Below are 18,789 nucleotides of genomic sequence, written 5' to 3' on the forward strand. Positions count from 1 at the left end.
ATAGTCTATGACAACCTCAGGAATAAGCAGGTCACAGTTCTTTCACAGACAGTGAAGGGAGCAAGAAGTCCCACTCTTAGGTCTGGACCTATTGGTAGGTATTAGGTGCTGGGAGAGAAGAGTCAGTTTCCTTTATGAGTGCAGCCACTGGTGAAAGGACCACCTCAGTAAAGTCCACATGTCAAGTTGTATATGAATGACTCAGAGTGTATCTGTTGATTATAAAACACAAATTAGGGTGCAAAGTTCACTGCAAAAGTAAGTGAGGATGGATTAGGAGGACCTGGGTACATGAATATGATCAAAATTCGTTATGAAATTTCCAAAGATTTAATAAAAACAAGAAAGATGCTTTCAACTTATACATATGGCCTATTTTCTTCTGTTTGGGGAGTTAATTTTTCCCTCTGTTTTAAATTTCTAAGCTCTCAAAATATTTTGTTTTGGTATTTATTCCATCAGATATAATAGTTATCTTGTTTGTATTTTCATATTTAATTATTCTTTATTATCTCATTGAATTTGCAACACAGAAAAACTTAATTAAAGACTGTCACTTCTTCATGCTATAATGTAAGTAATACAGACCTTTCAACCTTCTTATTCCTCTACTTTTTCATTAAGTAGTATCTTAATTTTCTTCTGAAATTCTGATCTGCAATGGCAAGCATATTGAGGAGATTATCTGCTTTGCTTTGTCATTATGAGCATAATTTTTATGGTAGGCCCTGTCTTATTTACTTTGTTACATATCACCAAGGTGGCTTCCATTGTCTCTCATTCTTTACTCCTGTTGATATGAATTTTTATGTCAATTTATGTCAGTCATCCTCATCAATTTAGACCATGAATGCCAATATGGACAAGTTCATATGTATGCTTTCTTTGGTACAATAATACCAAAATAGATTTATTTATTTATGGAATACTAAAAATCTCAATTTTAAGTTGCTATGAATATCTCAGCAAAAAACCAAACAATTCTGTGATATTTCATTTCAGAGTAGTTATTTATCTCAACCCACTCTGGGAGTGAGGAGTGAGCCAAAACCAGTGAGTAGGGTCCTTTGGCTTGTAAGCTGATGGAGACAGCTTTTCTGGGAGATGATTAAGGTTATGACTACCTTTTATTCCAGGAATAAAAGAGAATATTAAGGTTGGGGACAGTGGAAAGGACATCACTTAACTTGCATTAGAAGATATGTTCCTATTATAAGAGTCCAAGTAAGTGCAGCAAAGGCTTCCAACAGGAATCTATGCCAGGGTTCAAGCTAAAGGCATCTGGTTTAGAGACAACATTCAGATAAGTCCCCCAGGACCAGAACCATTCTCCAGATGAAGGCAGGTATAGGCAGGAAGTTCTGTTGGAGTAAGGGAGTCCCATGTTGCCCAACTATTGAGACACGCTGTCAGGAAATGGGGAGATTGCGACCTCTACCAGTCAGCAAAATTCTGCCCACTATTTCTCATATAATATATGAATTAGTTTTTATCTAAATCTCATTATTTGTGTTGAAATTACCATCTACTACACTATACAAATTTACATGCTCACCAAGTATTCTGAACCAGACTTAAACAGTTAGTCTTCCATTAGTGAGAAGAAACCTGGTAAAGAATGATGCCTCAATTATCCCACTCTCAAACTCATGCTATGCTAAGCAAAGAGAGCAACACAGTTCTATGCGTTTTGAGCTATCACAGATTGCTTTAATCATCTTCATCTTCTGCAAAAATAAGTGCCTTTGAGGAGGGAAAACAGATATATTATCTCTGGCATAAGAAAAACTATATAGAATCCAGTTAAGAGTTATACTAGATTAGAAAACTGGCAATGGTAGATTCTCCTCTAAAACATATGACCTCACCATTCATAGACAGTTGGTGAGTTTTACAGTGTCAGGCTGGAATTTCCCCTTATTGAGTTGACCTTAAGCCCAATTAGACAGCTGTTGGTTATGACCAATATGTAAGTTCTACTTTTGAACTTTTGAGGATATGTTGTCATAATGATTATTGTTGTGGTTTGTAGTTGACACAGCTGGATAGACTATTGATTGTTTCTCTCCATTGGCAGAATTTCTAGCACAAGCAAGAACAGTGAGAAGTAGTCCTCATAGCAGAAACTTGTGTGTCACTTTGAACGCAATTTCCCAGGTCTTTACCTGAAGTGTGTGTGCGCCTTCAGCAATAGCAACTTACTTTCAAGTTCTCGAAGAAAACCAAGGGCAACAGCAATAGCATATATTGATTTGGAAAACCCTTGGAAATCCCTGACCAACAAATCGAAAAGAGGTTAACTACTGGAAATTTTGCCAGGCAGATTATGGCTCTTGGAGAAAGCATTATCACCCCTAGCAGCATAGCATGTGACTAACTAACTAAGTAACTGATTGATTAACTAAACTAAATATGTGTTTTGTAACATATATACATACATGCATATGAAAACAAAATACACTTACACAAGACACACACACACACACACGTATTCTTAAGGTTTCTAGTGACAAAACACCATGACAAAAAGCAAGTTGAAGAGGAAATGGTTTACTTGGCTCATAGTTTCATATTACTATTTAATATCAAAGAAGTCAAGACAGGAACACAAACAGTGGTAGAACCTGGAGGTAGGAACTGATACAGAGGGCATAAAAGAACGCTACTTACTGGCTTTCTCAGCCTGTTTTCCAATAGAAACCAAGACCACCAACCTTGGGATGGCCCCCCATTGGCCCGAACCTTCCCTTGTCAATCACTAATCAAGAAAATACCCCGTAAGCTTGCCTACAGCCTGTCTATGGGGGTATTTCTCAACTCAGGTTCCCCCCTCTCCAATGACTCTAGCTTGTGCACCTTAATAGAACCCAAAGAGGTAAGTAAATTAGTCACTGATAACAGATATGGCTACTTGATGACTGGCAGGGTACACAACTAAGGCACTGTGGACTGAAATATCATTTTATCCTGCTACTTATAATGGCACAAAACTAAAAATTTATGACTTGTTTATTTCCGTATTTTGGGTGGGGTGGTTAAGACAAGATTTCACTATAGCTTTGGAGTCTCTCCTGGAACAAGCTTTTGTAGACCAGGCTGGCCTCTATTTCCATATTTTTACATTCAAGAACTGTGAACTATAAATGGTTAGTTGCGTGAGCTTAGAAGAAATGAAACTTCAAGTCTTGAGGCCTTTCTGGACTGGGTCTATTCATCCCCTCTGTGTTCACTGAGAGGGCTGGAGGAATTCAAGAGTATCACACAAGCGGGAGTCACTGTAAATGTCTCCCAGACACTGAAATATTGGGTGGAAGAGCTGCACCATAATTCCATCCATTCACTTGGCAAATATTTAGTTTGTGGCAGGTCATTTTTCTGCAACTGAGAGAGTGAAATATTGCCATGGGTGCTACCCTTGGTGATCTTTCATCTCTAGTGTGACAGCAGCCACAAATGCACATAAAATTGTGCCTCTGATATGTTGCCCTGTATTGAGAAAAGAGAACCTACACAAATACTATGATCAGACTAGATTTTCCCAAAGCATAATAATTAAAAATGACACATCTCTCTCTGTCAGATCAGATACACCAGGCTCTGTGCCTTTGTCGTGTGTGAATTCAATGTGTATAATACTTCTGTAAGGACTATAGAATACAGCCCATTTTATACATTAAGAATTAGAGGTTTTCTTCAGTGTCTCGCACTATTATCATAATGCAATTCTTGATGGACATCATTGAAAGAAAAATAAGTTTTAATTAAGTGGAATGAGACAGTAACTTGGTGACAATTTCCTTTTTGTTGTGATGAGGATACAATCCACAACCTTATCCACATTATTCATGTGCTCTACTTCTGAGTACATTCCCAGGCATTGGTACTGGTGTCCATGCAATGAAACACTACCTCTCACATAAGGTGAAATTCTAGAAACTCATCAGTTGTTGAAACTGTAATTTGAAACCTTTGCAGTTGCATCCCGTCTATGATCATCATTATCAGAGATAAATGTTCCCCATGTAGGGCTAATGGTCCTTGATGGGAATCTGTATGCTCCCATATCTTGATTCCTGAATTTTATTTCATATTTTTTTTCTGTTTAAACTACTCTTCTTCCCCTGTCAACCATCTCAAATGAGAGCTGAACTATAACTAACTTTCTTTAAGTATTGTCACATAGACACATAGAAGACACATTGAAATTTTAGTAGTACATTCTTTAATAAGGTCCACGAATTGACTAGACCAGTATTGTCTAGCTTTTTAATATCAGACATGATTTTCCTCCTTTTGAATGAGAGTGTTATGTTCAATTAGACAGATGTTATTTACCATCTAGATATGAGTGTATTATTGTATCTATGGAGATATATTGCCATGCTGGTAATTGTTTTGGTTCATAGGTATCACAACTGGGTAGGACTACTGAATGCTTCCCTCCCTTGGCAGCTTGCATAGTACTCTGTGATACTATGCCTAGTTTGAGACCAAATGAAAGAGGCTTTCAGGTTACATCAAGCTGCAATCTTCTGAGTCCTGCTTCTTACTTGTATGGTGTCTCAACAATAGTGATTCGTCTTCAACATTTCTAAGCAACCAAGAGCAACAGACCAATAGCCTACATTATTTTGGGCAATGCTTGGACTATTCTATCAGCTCTAATGGAGGTTTCTCATGCATAGTACTAAATGTCTTGTTACTGTTTGTTAGATTATCTCTGACTATTCTGGGGAGCATTGTCACTGCAAGTGGCATAGTTTCAATAAATATACACGCACAGCTCTCTCACACACACATAATTTAATTTTAGTCAAATATCAAATGTGAGGGTTTATCAAATATCTTTGGATAGTTTTTGTCCCTTTTCTCTCCCTCTCCTTATGCAAAAACTTTGCTCCTTATCTCCAGTTAGAGCCCCTCTAATTATTTTTTTCTGATTTACCCCTTCATATGGAGAAACTACAGAGGAAAATAGTAAGAGAAAATTCTTGATGGACTGGAGTGAGCTAATAAAGTAACACATTATTAACTTGGTCCTATAGAGAAAACAGAACAATTCAAGAATATTCTCAAAGTATTGAACTCATATGTACATGTCCTTTTTTGGAATGAATTTTAAGGTGTGTGTGTGCCTGCATGTACGTGTGTCTCTGTGTGTGTTGGTGTAGACAGAAGTGGGAGGCATTAGATTTGCTGGGGCTGGTGTTTAAGGTTGTTATTAGCTACTCCATGTGGATGTTGGAAATAGAACCTGGATCTTTTGCAAAAGCAGTACATCCTCTTCAACCAATGAGTTACCTCTACAGGTTTGTGTACATGTTTTAAATTTAAGCTTTACCTTATATTTTCTGAACATAGTTTAAATATTACATGTTATTATATTACTAAAATTAAAAATATTTGAAGTAATAGGCATGACAGGTAGTCTAACATTTTAAATTGTGTATTGAAATAAGCATTCTACAATCTAAAATTGTAGAAACATAAATAATTGTTTAATCATTTACTTACACAGAATGTAAAATTAATTTTGAGAATATTAAAAAATGTTTAAAGGTTCAAGGTTAGTCTAGGTACTGAGTGCTAATTCCTAAACAGGATATTTATAAGTCTATCAATCAGGGAAGATTATGTAATAGATGTGGGAGATGGGATTATATGGACCTGTCTCTACCGAATGAACTAACATGTACCTGTATTTTAGGGAAAGAGACAGTCAGTGTCTTCAGCTGACTATCCTCTTGTGAGTCCACCATGTTCTGGTGATTCAGTAACAAGCCATGGTCCTTAACTCAGTCACAAAATATTAAAAAGACATACATGAGAGAAAGGGACACATAGTAAGCTGAATAGGAAAATAATGGGTGGGAGGAAGATAAGAGGGTAGAGGGTGGGTATAATTAAAATGAATTTCACACATGTATGAAGTTGTCAGAGAACAAACAACTTATATATATATAGTATTATATATATATTGTATTATATATATATATATATATATATAATTTTAGATTTGTGTTTACTTTAGAATGTTTTAACCAGACCTTTCAGTATTAGAGAGAGGGCGTGAATTAAAATGCTAATGTGATCGTCTTTGAGCATAAAACGGGATATGAATAAAGAAAAATCACTGTGAATTTTTCTGTAAGGGAATTTGTTCTAAAAAACAATTAAAACAATTGAACTGTCTGTTTTTATTTTACAGAATATATAAGCAAAGCTTTTTGAGTTTTTTAATATATGCTAAACATCCTAGGTAAAAATAAATATATATAATTATCTATCCTTACATACTTTCAAATGTTTAATTTAAATGTGTGCATTTTAGTAGTTAAAATTTAAAAGTAAATAAGTACCACTAAGTCGTATTTCAGTCAGCAGGAAACCTATTTTATAACCAACTTATCTCAGCAATTATCCTAACAGAGGCAAAGGAAAGACCATTGTATGAACTCTAGTTTAGTGATGCTGTAAAAGAGGCCACAAAAGCAGTATCAAAAAGCATCATCATTTATACCCAGTATGGGTCCATAACTGTGGCTCTCTCACCAAGCTGGCTTCTCAAATAGTTTATACTATAAACTTTAGAATGGTAAAGCTGCATGAAATAAGAATCACTGATATTATATGAAAATGAACATTAGGAGAAAATGTGCTTTGGGGAAAACATTTGTATGCCCTTACAGTTCCTACAGGTTTTCTCACACAATCTCCAAAGCTTCCAGCTGCAGAGACCCAGAGACGTTCTTTCTCAGGCACACATTGTTCTCTGGTTTGTTTATGCACACAAGCATGTTTGTCATCTTCTCCAACACTCTTCATTTCTGTTTCCCATCAGTGAGATGAGAAATGTCCTCTTTAGGCTGGTGTCTTTATGGCTCCTACATATAGCTATAATAACAGACACATGGCAAATAAGCAGAGGAACCTGTTGGGCCATCTTACCAAGAATGAGACGTATACTGATAATGCACGAAATGTACAATTCATCTCTCTAAATGTTTTAGTAGATAATTTTTTATATGCTTGAAATATTAAGTTTTGGGAAATTCATAGTGTTTTATAACAATTATGATATTCTAAGCCTTAGATTAGTTAATAAATCTATATAAAGAAGTTTTATGCATGCAATACTTAATTTTATGATTTATTTATATTAAACTATTTTATGGTTTGCCTGAAAAATATGTGTAAAGATAGATCATTGGTTATATATTTAATTGACATATACTAGATGTATTTATGGCATACAGTCATATATATATATCATGCCCGCAGTCATATATACACCATGAAGTCATAAGTTCAGGACTAATGTATCAGTTACTTCAGGGACTTTCTTTGTTGGAAGAACAGGTAAACTCCAAAATGGAGTTTCTTGTTCACACAGAAGGTCTTTTTTCCCATCTTCCCGTGCCTATATTAGAAGAAACAATCCAGGCACGGGAACACTAATACACATGACCTTCCTTATATGTTTTCTTGAAACTGGTAGACTCAGAAAGAGAAAGTGAGTGGAGAGATGATTTTTATGTGAACGTTTTTCTCGGTGTGTTCCAGCTCCATTAACTTTGTCAGTGTTTGAAATCACATGCACAAGGGGAATAAATTATTGTAAGTGAAACACTCTTACATGTGAAATGTGATTTTATCAGATCCAGGCAGGTTTTTCTTTTCTCTATGTTTGAAATTGTCTTCTTAAAGTTGCATACATGAGGACATTTAAACTGGACAAAGTGCTTTTAAAAATCTTTAGGTAGCTGGAAGATTCATGTAATAATAATTGCTATTTTAAATATACAATCATAAGCCAGGGATAAAATAAAACCATAGGCAAAAAACATTTTTTTTCCTTGAAAACCAAGAAGGAAAGGGGCACACTGAATGCCTTGGTTCCAATTTGCCTTGCAATGTGTCTTACAAGAGTGAAACTGTTATTTTTAATGACAATTTAATTAGATTATTCTTTATCTAAACCTTATATACATTTTCAAGTTTAGTATAATGTTAGTACATCAATCTACTTCAAATATTCATATTTTTCATTTGATTTAAAATTAAAGATAAAATAATAACTTTTCATTGATACAGTACTTCATTTTTATTAATTACATTTGCTTTTGCTCTACATAATGCATACTGACCATACCCTTTATTTTCCTCTCCACTACACCTCTTTACACTCTCCTTGTGTTTTGTTTTGTTAGCAAACCGAGTATAACCAGGTTAGCCTGTTTGACATGCATTTTGCAGATTGTGCATTGGATCCTGGTGGGATCCTCAGTGGATTAAACACCTCCAGCCAACACTTCCCTCAGATGCCAAGAGCTGTCAGTGGCCAATAGCACAGCAGTAAGTGCTAAAGCCTTGTTAACCTTTCCCCTTCCAGGACTGTAGTTGACAAGACCTCTCTTGTGTAGATCCACTGCAGGAAATCACATTTGTCATCTCATGATTACAATGAATGTGCAGAGTTTTTTTTTCTTTTTTTTTATTTTAATCTTTTTCTTTATTGAGAAAATGAGAAAAAAAACAAGTTGCCACCTCCTCCCAGCCCCCCATTTCCCTCCCCCTCCTCCCACCCTTCTCCCCCTCCTCCCACCCTTCTCCCCCTCCCCCCACTCCTTTCCCCCTCCCTTTCCAGTCCAAAGAGCTGTCAGGGTTCCCTGCCCTGTGGTAAGTCCTAGGTCCTCCCCCCTCCGTCCATATCTAGGAAGGTGAACATCCAAACTGGGTAGGCTCCCACAAAGCCAGCACATTACGTAGGATCAAAACCCCTTGCCATTGTCCTTGGCGTCTCATCAGCTCTCATTGTTTGCCATGATCAGAGAGTCCAGTTTTATCCCTTGCTTTTTCAGTCACAGTCCAGCTGGCCTTGGTGAGCTCCCAATACATCAGCTCCGCTGTCTCAGTGGGTGGGTGCACCCCTCGTGGTCCCAACTTCTTTGCTCTTGTTCTCCCTCCTTCTGCTCCTCATTGAGACCTTGGGAGCTCAGTCCAGTGCTCCAGTGTGGGTCTCTGTCTCTATCTCCATTAGAGGATAATAACGCCCATCACTCCATTCTCTGGATATTACATGCATTGTGTGCCTGCTTGTGAATGTTCCCTGAGCCCCAGAGAGGGTTGCACAAATGCTTTCTTTAGAGCTAAACCCTTAGCAACCACTGAATCTCAGCATCTTGTCTCTGACTTTTTTGAGAGATTCCTATGTTCATTTAATATATTAAGATTTTGCTAATTGAATAGCATTATCCTTAACATCCACGGGGCCTGATGCGGATGTGTAGTCTACATATGTTTAAGTCCTTTAGAAACAATGGGAGTCTTTTAAAAAAAAATCCTAACATAATCCTCCCATATATATTCTCTTTATTCTTTAACATTTTCCTCATCATCTTTATTTCTAGATAATTTATAATACTTACATTTGATAGTCACAAAATGAAATATAAATACTTGTTGTATTTTACTTCCAACAAAACAGTAAATATATGGAAAATATGGTTCTACTTAATTTTGTGATTATTTTTTCTGTGATTCATTGATGCTGTGACTGCAAAGAATAAGAGAGAGAACACAGACTGAAGACTGATATATGGAACATGTAGTAGTGCCAAATGTAGCTACTAATCAAGAAAGAGGGGGCAGAGGAACTTCCATTCATTAAGACCAAAGGCCAACTGTATTCAATACTGCACTGAATAGGTGCCATTTTATTTAAAAGCTTCTGTGTCATGTTTTTCTATATAAAAATTATCAGTGTCAGGTGACACAGTTTTGAAACTTTCCTGGGAGAAGCTGATATGAGTCTAGGGAGGAAAAATGATAAGAACATTTGAGCATAACCTTGTTGTTGGGATACAACAATATGTATAGCACAAGATGATAGCCATTGCCTTTAATAAAGTGACAATCTGTAAATCTGGAAGTGACTTGAGGAACCACAGCAAGAAGCCACTGTGAAGAAAGAGAGAGAAAGCTCTTGGTATTGAGAGCCATTTTGGTGAAATAGTTTATTGAGAAACAATTAGATTTTAGCAAAGAAATTACTGAAGTTACACTGGTGCATATGACAGAAAATTAGGAAGTCCTAACAAAACTAATATTGGTGGAGTGTCGTGGGTCATTTTGTGTGTCAAGTTGACACAAACTAGAGTCATCAGAAAGGAAGGAACCTTAGCAGAGGAGATGCCTCATTGAGATCATCCAACTGTAAGGCATCTTCTCATTAAGTGACCAAAGCAGAGGACGGCCCAGCACATGGTGGATGGTGTTGCTGGTTCTGGGTTCTATAAGAAGGTGAACTGTTCAAGCCAGTAAGCATCTCCCCTCCATGGCCTCTGCATCAGATTCTGTCTCTGGGATCCTGCCTGGTGTGAGTTCCTGTCCTGACTTCCTCTAGTGATAAACAACAATGCTAAAGTGTAAGCCTCATAAACCCTTTCCTCCTCAACTTGATTTTTGGTCAAAGTCTTTTGTCAAAGCAATGGAAATCCTAACTAAGACACCAAGGAGAGGCCAAGAGGAATTTGGGGCTCCCAAATACTCAGTGCCTGAATATAATGAAATGTACTAACATTGGGTGACATGACCGATTGTGGAGAACCATAGTTTTTACCCTTCTGGAAGAACAGAAGCACATCTCAGGTGACACTGACCCAGATGCTATACAGCATACAGTTCTATGCCTACCAAGAATTAAGCAAACACCTTAACTCTGTATACAATGTGGCTGACCAAAAAGTTCAGGGCAGATGTCCCACCTCTGAAATGGTTCAGAGCAACACAACATAGACTGCTCTTTTATAGTGGTTGGATTATTTGGCCAGGGCTGTTTCTGTTAGGAGGGTTATGGCTAAGGTTTGAATGTGTTACAGCAGCTTGCTCTCTTATCATCTGTCTTAGGTAGGGTTCCTGTTGCTGTGATAAAACATGATGACCAAGAAGAAAATAAAAATGGTAGTGGGTGCCAACTCCCGCCTTGTAGTTCCAAGGAGGCTAAGAGACCCATGGAGGCTTGTAACTGAAATGCAGGTGGTTGAAAATTTTGCAGAGCCTACAATAGCTCCAGAACAGCTAAGAAAACAGCAACAACAAAAACTGCAAACAAACGAAAAGCAAATCTTGGAGGAAGAGTCTTTTTAGAAAGTGGACTTACAAAATTGGGAAGAAAGATCTAACAACAGAGTCACATGAGGCAGAGAGAGCCCCCGTGAACCCCAGGGCAACAGAAATCTTGGGCAGGGAGGTGTGTGGTAGCCAGGAGCTTGGACTTAAGTAGCGTTGGATAAATAATCAACACAATGCTGGTCAGCAACAGGATATCAGCAACTAGTCTTGACAATGGTCCAGTTTTTATGGTGCTTCAGAAACCAGAAACCTTGAACAAGACAAATGACACTTTGCAAGGGAGATGTGATTGTAAAGCTATTTGGGCAACAAAAAAAAAAATCACACTGCCATTTCAAATGACAGTAAAAGGAAAACATATGCAATGGAGAAATGGGAAGGATGGAGACACTGGGCTGTGAGTTTAAGAGGGACTTTGGGAATCTTGGGACTCAACTGGAGTGACAGGTATGATAGAAGACTGTGGAGGACTAGAGAACATAGCTTTGCTAGAGCTGAGAGGGTAGTGGGCAGCAGCCTGGAATTTGTGCAAACACAGCCCCCAAACATGCTGCCTACCTGCATGATCACCCTGCTTCTGAGCGATGAAAGGATGTCTGGGATAGAGAATGAGTCGTTTTCTGGATTAGCCACCTTATCAGGTCTGTGCTGTTCCTAGATGCTGTAATAGTATCTGTAGTCCACTGTCCCAGACAGTGCTGAAACCTGAGGTTCATGTGGATTCCATGGTGCTACAGCAGCTGTGCGCTGTGTTGATGTATGTGGCCTGTGTAGCCACACCATGCCATGTTGATATATGTGGTCCATGCTGCTATCAGCAACGTTATGTCTGGGTTTATGGTCCTATTACAGCTGGGGACCATGTTGTGGCCCATATCACTACCAAAGACCATGTGAATGTCTGCGGTCTGTGTTGCAGCCTGAAGCCATTTTGATGTTTTATGGGCCCTGCTGCTGGGGAGGTGATATGTTGATGGGAGTGACCTGTGCAGACACCTAAGTTCATGTTGATGTCCTTGCCCTGTGCTTCTGCTGAGGGCTATAATGGCATCTGTATCCTGGACTGTTGTAGAAGGACTTGTTGGTGTCTGTGGTCTGTACCTTCATAGGAAACCATGCTGAGATCCATGACACAGTGCTGTCACCAGGAATCATGTGGAAGTTGATGATCCATGCTCCAACTGGCAGTAAATGACAAGGAAGCAACTTTTAAACTGGTATCAATGACAGTAGACTCACAGTTGAGAAAGGGGCTCATAGATAGCTTCTGTGACAGTTCCTAACCTCACACTCCCGACTAAAAAAGATAATAGCCTAGACAGAAATTCATCATAGAGAGCTCCTAAAGATTGTGGTAAGGATGTTGAAGTGTAGATCTCTGCAATTAATGGATTTGGCATGGACACAGGTAGGGAAGGACTAGGTTTTATTTAAAGGGGTAGCCAGTGGGTGTTGACCATGCTCCAGTGAATGTATGTGCAACAGAAATTGGACTTTCTAAAGGAACACAAAACCACCACATCACATGAATCTACCCACATCAATCACTAATTAAGAAAATGCCCCACAGACTTGCCTACAGCCTAACCTATGAAGGCATTTTCTCAGCTGAGGTTCCCTCCTCTATCACGCTGACATTAAATCCACCAACACAAAGACTTCTTCAGGACTATGAGAAGAAGAGAACAACTAGAGCAGTGTTTCTCAATCTTCCTAATGTTATGACTCTTTAATACAGTTCTCATGTTGTGGTGACATCCAACCATAAAGTTATCTTCCTTGCTAATACATAACTGTAATTTTGCTACTGTTATGAATCACAATGCAAATATTTTTGGAGACAGAAGTTTTCCAACAGAGTCTTACCCACAAATTGAGAACTATTGTACTAGATGGTAAAATGGGGCAGAGGGTGGGCATTTAACCACTAACTGAGGATCTCTTGGTAATTGATAGAAGCTAAGGGAGCAAAATTAATTTCTTTAGGGTATGTCTCTTGGCATGATGAACATGCTATAGTGTGCGGCCACACACCACAAAATAAATACCTAGCAAATATATAAACTCCTAAAGAATCAATAACATATTCTTTTTAAAGTATCCTTATCAGACATAAGAGAAGAGAAACTGCAAAGAATACATGGATAGGCATTGCTGTGAATGAATGGCCGCACTGAAATATGCACCCGAAAGGAGACAGGCCTATATTTTGTACAAAATATTTTATGTACAAAAATTAACTTCATGGTCAAGAGTAATAAAGTGGAAAGAAGCACTGCATTTCTTTCCTGTCCATACTCTGAGTATCCACACTTTTGGTCCAGTATTGCCTAGACTTTTACAATATCTTGCTAGCTGTTCTTTGTGGCTTTGGGCTTTTGGAAATACTCGAGCGAGATTTTTATTTTAGAAGTGTTGAAAATCAATCTTTTTTTTTAATATGTGGAGGGATGTCTGGCACGACAATCTACCAGTTCTTCTTCTGAGGTTCAATGGCTGATGTTCATATTGTGTACTTAGCTTCATTCTTCATTTGCTAAACCTCTAATGAAGCTTTCCTGTGCAGAGAGCCATGGCACACATCCTCCATCACCATGCAAAGGTATTCTTTACCAGAGGCCTATTTCATGCCTGCACCTGCAGCCTGATCAACCCTCCCAATTTAGGACTATCGGGTTCCCTATCAGGCTTTACACCCCTTTCTTCTACCTTGAAACTTGTGGATGCACCTCATTTTGATAGCAGCACCATTCAATTTTACTTTTTTCTCTTCTAGTTTCAACCAGGACCTGAGCGGTCTGAGAAATGAACACAGAAACTGTTACCTTCATTCTGAATCACCTGCTATTTGCTAGGGCAAGGACTGTATCTTTGGTAGCAGATGAATCATAGGTAGCCTCTGGCACCAAAGAAAAGAGCAATTGTTAAAATTCTCAAGGTACCAAAATAGATTGCTATATTAATGGAAAGAAATACACTAGTTACTGTTCTTATTGTAGGGGTTAGAAATATGAAGGCAATTGTAATTACAGCCAAGTAGAATTCTGGGGACTTTGCCTGGGGAAGTGATGTTCTAGAGAAAATATTCAAAGCCTGATGTTGATTAGTCATCTAGCAAAGCTAAATATGAAAGCCAGTGGATGCCCTCTGCAGCTCAAGAAAAATGTCTCAATTCCTACCATCTCGCAGAGCTCAGGACCCACACTAGGGCTTAATTCTAAAAATAGACAGAATCTAGTGAAGTTTAGCATTTGATACTAGACAGGTCACCATGGTTAAATGTAAGGTACATCTTTCCTAAAGAAACAAGCCACAAAAAAAGTTGAGAAACCAGGATATTCTGCAATTAAAATATTAAATACTAACAATTCTCAGAAACATTTCTAGCCAAAAAAAAGCCCCATTCTGCTGGGTAGAAATTCAATAAATGTGTCTCTATTTAAGATAATATCAAGCATCTCTGTGGCTAAAGAACTTAAACTTTGCCAAAAGTAGTTATAAGTCGTGTGATAATATAGTCATATGGAATCCAAACACAAGTAAACAATCTGAAAGACTGCATTAGATGAGATCAGGTCCATGGCTCTCAAGAGTAAGAATAGGTGATCATCAATTTTCCTCATGCTCTAAGATTATAATTCTAGGTTGTATTTGCAGTTTACTGCAGACCACCTGCTGTGGGCTTCCCTTCTTCTCTGCCACCATTCTCAGTACATCTCACATTCTAAAAATAAGCAGTCTCAGATCAACCAGGAAATCTGAGACACTGAGAAATGATAAAATATATGAATAATATTACTAGAGGAAGGAGAAACCTGAGTCAAACAGAATACATTTTTAACAAAATCATAGAATGACCCCAGCTAAGACCCTAAGCAATAGAGTAAAGGGGGCCCGATTTTGACTCGCCCTGTAGTCAGACTGATGATTATCTTGAAAATCACCATAGAACCTTTGTCCAAGAACAGATGGAAACAGAAGCAGAAACCCACATTGTAGCACTGGACTGAGCTCCCAAGGTCCACTTGAAGAGTGGAAGGAATGAGACTATGAGCAAAGAGGTCAAGACCATGAAGGGTTCATTCACTGAAACAGTTTACCTGAGCTAATGGGAGATCACCAACGCTAGATGGACTGGGAAAGAACAAGCATAGGACCAAATTAGTCCCTCTGAATGTAATTGACAGTTGAATTGCTGGGGCAGACTGAGGGGCCACTGGCAGTGGCACCAGGATTTACCTCTACTGCATGTACTGATATTTTGGTAATCTCTCTGGATGTATACCGTGCTCAGTCTAGTAGGGAGGGCTCTGGACCTTCCACAAAGCAAAGTGCCTTACCCTTACTTAGGACTAGATGGGGGTGGGGTAGGAGAGGGTGTGTAGAGGGAATGGGAGAGGGGTAGGAAGTGGGAATTTGGAGTGGTATATATTTTTTAAAAATCTAATAAATTAAAAAATCATCGAAGAAAATTTCACTAACCCAAAGAAAGAATCACCTATCATGGCATAGAAAGTATACAGAACACTAAATATATTGGACCAGAAAAGAAGTTACTCATGGCATATAAGATTGAAAATACTAATATATGGTGTTGTAGTAAGAGTGGGGAGGCTGCGTCCCCAGCACCCGGCCACCCACATGGCTAGCTTATGCGCCTAAATAATTACACGGAAACTGTATTCTTTTAAACACTGCCTGGCCGATTAGTTCCAGCCTCTTATTGGCTAGCTCTTACATATCGATCTAACCCATTTCTAATATCCCTCTAACACAACAAGGTGTCTTACTAGGGAAGATCTTAACCTGCGTCCGTGTCCGATAGGAGAATCATGGCGACTCCTTGACTCAGCTTCTTTTTCCCAGCATTCTGTTCTGTTTACTCCGCCTACCTAATTTTATGTCCTATTAAAGGGCCAAGGCAGTCTCTTTATATAACCAATGAAATTAACACAAAACAGAAGACTCTCCCCCATCAATATGGAACAAAGAAATAATATTAAAATCTGCAAGGATAAAAAACCAAATAACATAAAAAGAAATATCTAATACAATAGACATTTAGCTGAAACTAGTGTCATAAAACACATAGACCTAACAGATATTTGAAGAACATTTTACTCAAACAAAAATGAATATATTTTATTTCCTGCAGCTCATGAAACTTCTCCAAAATTGGCAATCTATTATATAAATAGTTTAAAAGATGAAAAAACCTTGTAATTCACTAATTAGATGCAGAAAAGGTCTTTGACAAATGCAAAACCCCTAAATGATAGAAGTCCTAAAGATATTAGTGATAAAATGACTCTACCCCAACATATATATGTAGTAAAGTCAGAGTACAGAAAGTCTATTGCCAGCATCAATGTAAATGGAGAAAAATTCAAAATATTTCCACTGAATTCAGGAAAAAGACAAGGTTTTTCTGTTCTCTCCATGCATATTCAGCATGGTATTTGAAGTCTTAGCTAGAGCAAAAAGACAACATGAGATTAATAGAATGCAAAAAGGAAGGAAAGGACTCAAGCTATCTTTATTTGCTGATGATATGGTTGTATAAGTTACCTTAAAATCTCTCCTAGATAATTGTGACCACTCATGAACAATTTCACTATTGCAGCAAGATACAAAATTTACACATAAAAATCAATAGCCATAAAGGAACTGCTTTGGCCCATTTCATTGGTTAGAAGATAGGTGGGAGGAGTAAACAGAACAGAATGCCGGGAGGAAGAGGAAGTGAGGTCAGACTCGACAGCTCTCCTCTCCGGAGCAGACGCCTCAGATAGACACCATGCTCCCCACTCCAGGGAAGATGCACGCTATGAAGCTCCGGCCCAGGATGGACTTAGGCTAGAATCTTCCCAGTAAGACCGGTGCTATACAGATGATAAGAAATGGGCTAGTCCAGGTGCGAGAGTTAGTCTAGAAGAGGCTGGGTAGAAATGAGCCAAGCAGTGTTTAAAAGAATACAGTTTGTGTGTTGTTATTTCGGGGCAAAAGCTAGCCGAGCAGGCGGCTGGGGTGTTGGGGACGCAGCCCCGCCGCTCATATTACTACAGTGATCCTATATACAATTGACAGACTGAGAAAGAAATCCAGGAAAAAGCTTCTTTCATAATAGCCTCAATATAAATATAATTCTGTAGGTTGTTTTAGCCTCGATAATATAAAATATCTTGGGGTAGCTCTAACCAAACAAAAGACTTTAAATAATACAGAAACTTCAAGTATTTAAAGAAAGAAATAAAGAAAATATCAGAAGATATCATCTTACATTTTTCTGAATTGTCATGCTCAATAAAATCAATGACAGCTCATGTCAGCAAGGATATAGAATATGGGAAATACTCATCAATTACTGGTTAGAGTGCACACTTGTAGAGACACTAAGGACATCACTGTGGTGATTGGTTAGTAATCTTGGAATTGGTTTACTTCATGATACAGCTATACAGCTTTTATGCATATGCCCAAAAGATAATTCATCTTACCACAGACATTTGTTCATCCATGTCCATTGCTTCTTTATTTCAGAAATAGTCAGAAATTGGAAGAAGCCCAGAATGTTGTCAGTGGAAGAGTGAATATAAAATGTGGAATACTACACCAAGGAATATCACTCAGCTTTTAAAAGATGAAATCATGAAATCTGTAGGTAAATGGGTGATGGTAGAAAAATCATTCTGAGGTAACACAGACCCAGGAAGATGAACATCATAAATGTTCTTGCATTTGTGCATCATAATCTAACTGCACCTTTACGTTTACTAAAGATACTAGACTGAATTATCTTAGTGCTTGATCCATATATGAAAATTTTTTGATGAACCTTCTAATTTATTTAGTTCCTCTCCATATCAGTCAATTTAGTAATAGAGCATCTTAAGTTCCTATATTTTATAATACATTTGAAAGCAAAAAATGTCTAATTTTTTGTTCATTTCATCTTTCCAAAATATGCTAGCTTTTGACAGTTTTAAATTTTATAACAGGGTATTACAGTGTTAATTCTTTTTTTGTGTTTAAAGAGTTGCTAAATACTGATAGGGATACTATTTTAGTACTCTAGGATTACAATTTAAATCTTGAAGGCATGATGCCTTTCATTTAGCTATGTCTACTACAATGTGTTTCTGATATCTCAGGATTTACTATGTGTGTTTTTTTCTTTTGTATGAACTGGAATGAAATACCCTGTTCATATTATGATTCTTAACCAACCGAACCCTAAATATGGTATTATTTGCAGAGTCAATCTATAATAGTCATTGCAGTTTTCTCAGAGCAACTTGAAGGAAAAGGGAGAGAGACACAAAGATGGTGCGGGAAGTCCTTCTGTATATGTGTTGCTTTTATTTAATGAATAAAGATGCTGCCTTGGCCTGTGATGGGGTAGGATAGATTGAGGTGGCGAAAACGAAACTGAATGCTGGGAGGAAAAAAGGCGGTGTCATGAGAAGCCATGGAGGCACCAGAGGAAAAAGACATGAGCTGCCAGCCAGAACTATGCTGGTAGGCCATAAGCCTCTTGGTAAAATATAAAATAATAGGAATGGGTTAATTTAAGATATAAGAGTAAGTAAAAAATACACTTAAGCTAATAGGCCTAAAAGTATTGCAAATAATATGGTTTCTGTATATTTATTTTGG

This window comes from Microtus pennsylvanicus, chromosome 14 (assembly GCF_037038515.1).
Source record: "Microtus pennsylvanicus isolate mMicPen1 chromosome 14, mMicPen1.hap1, whole genome shotgun sequence".
NCBI classification, from domain to species: Eukaryota; Metazoa; Chordata; class Mammalia; order Rodentia; family Cricetidae; genus Microtus; species Microtus pennsylvanicus.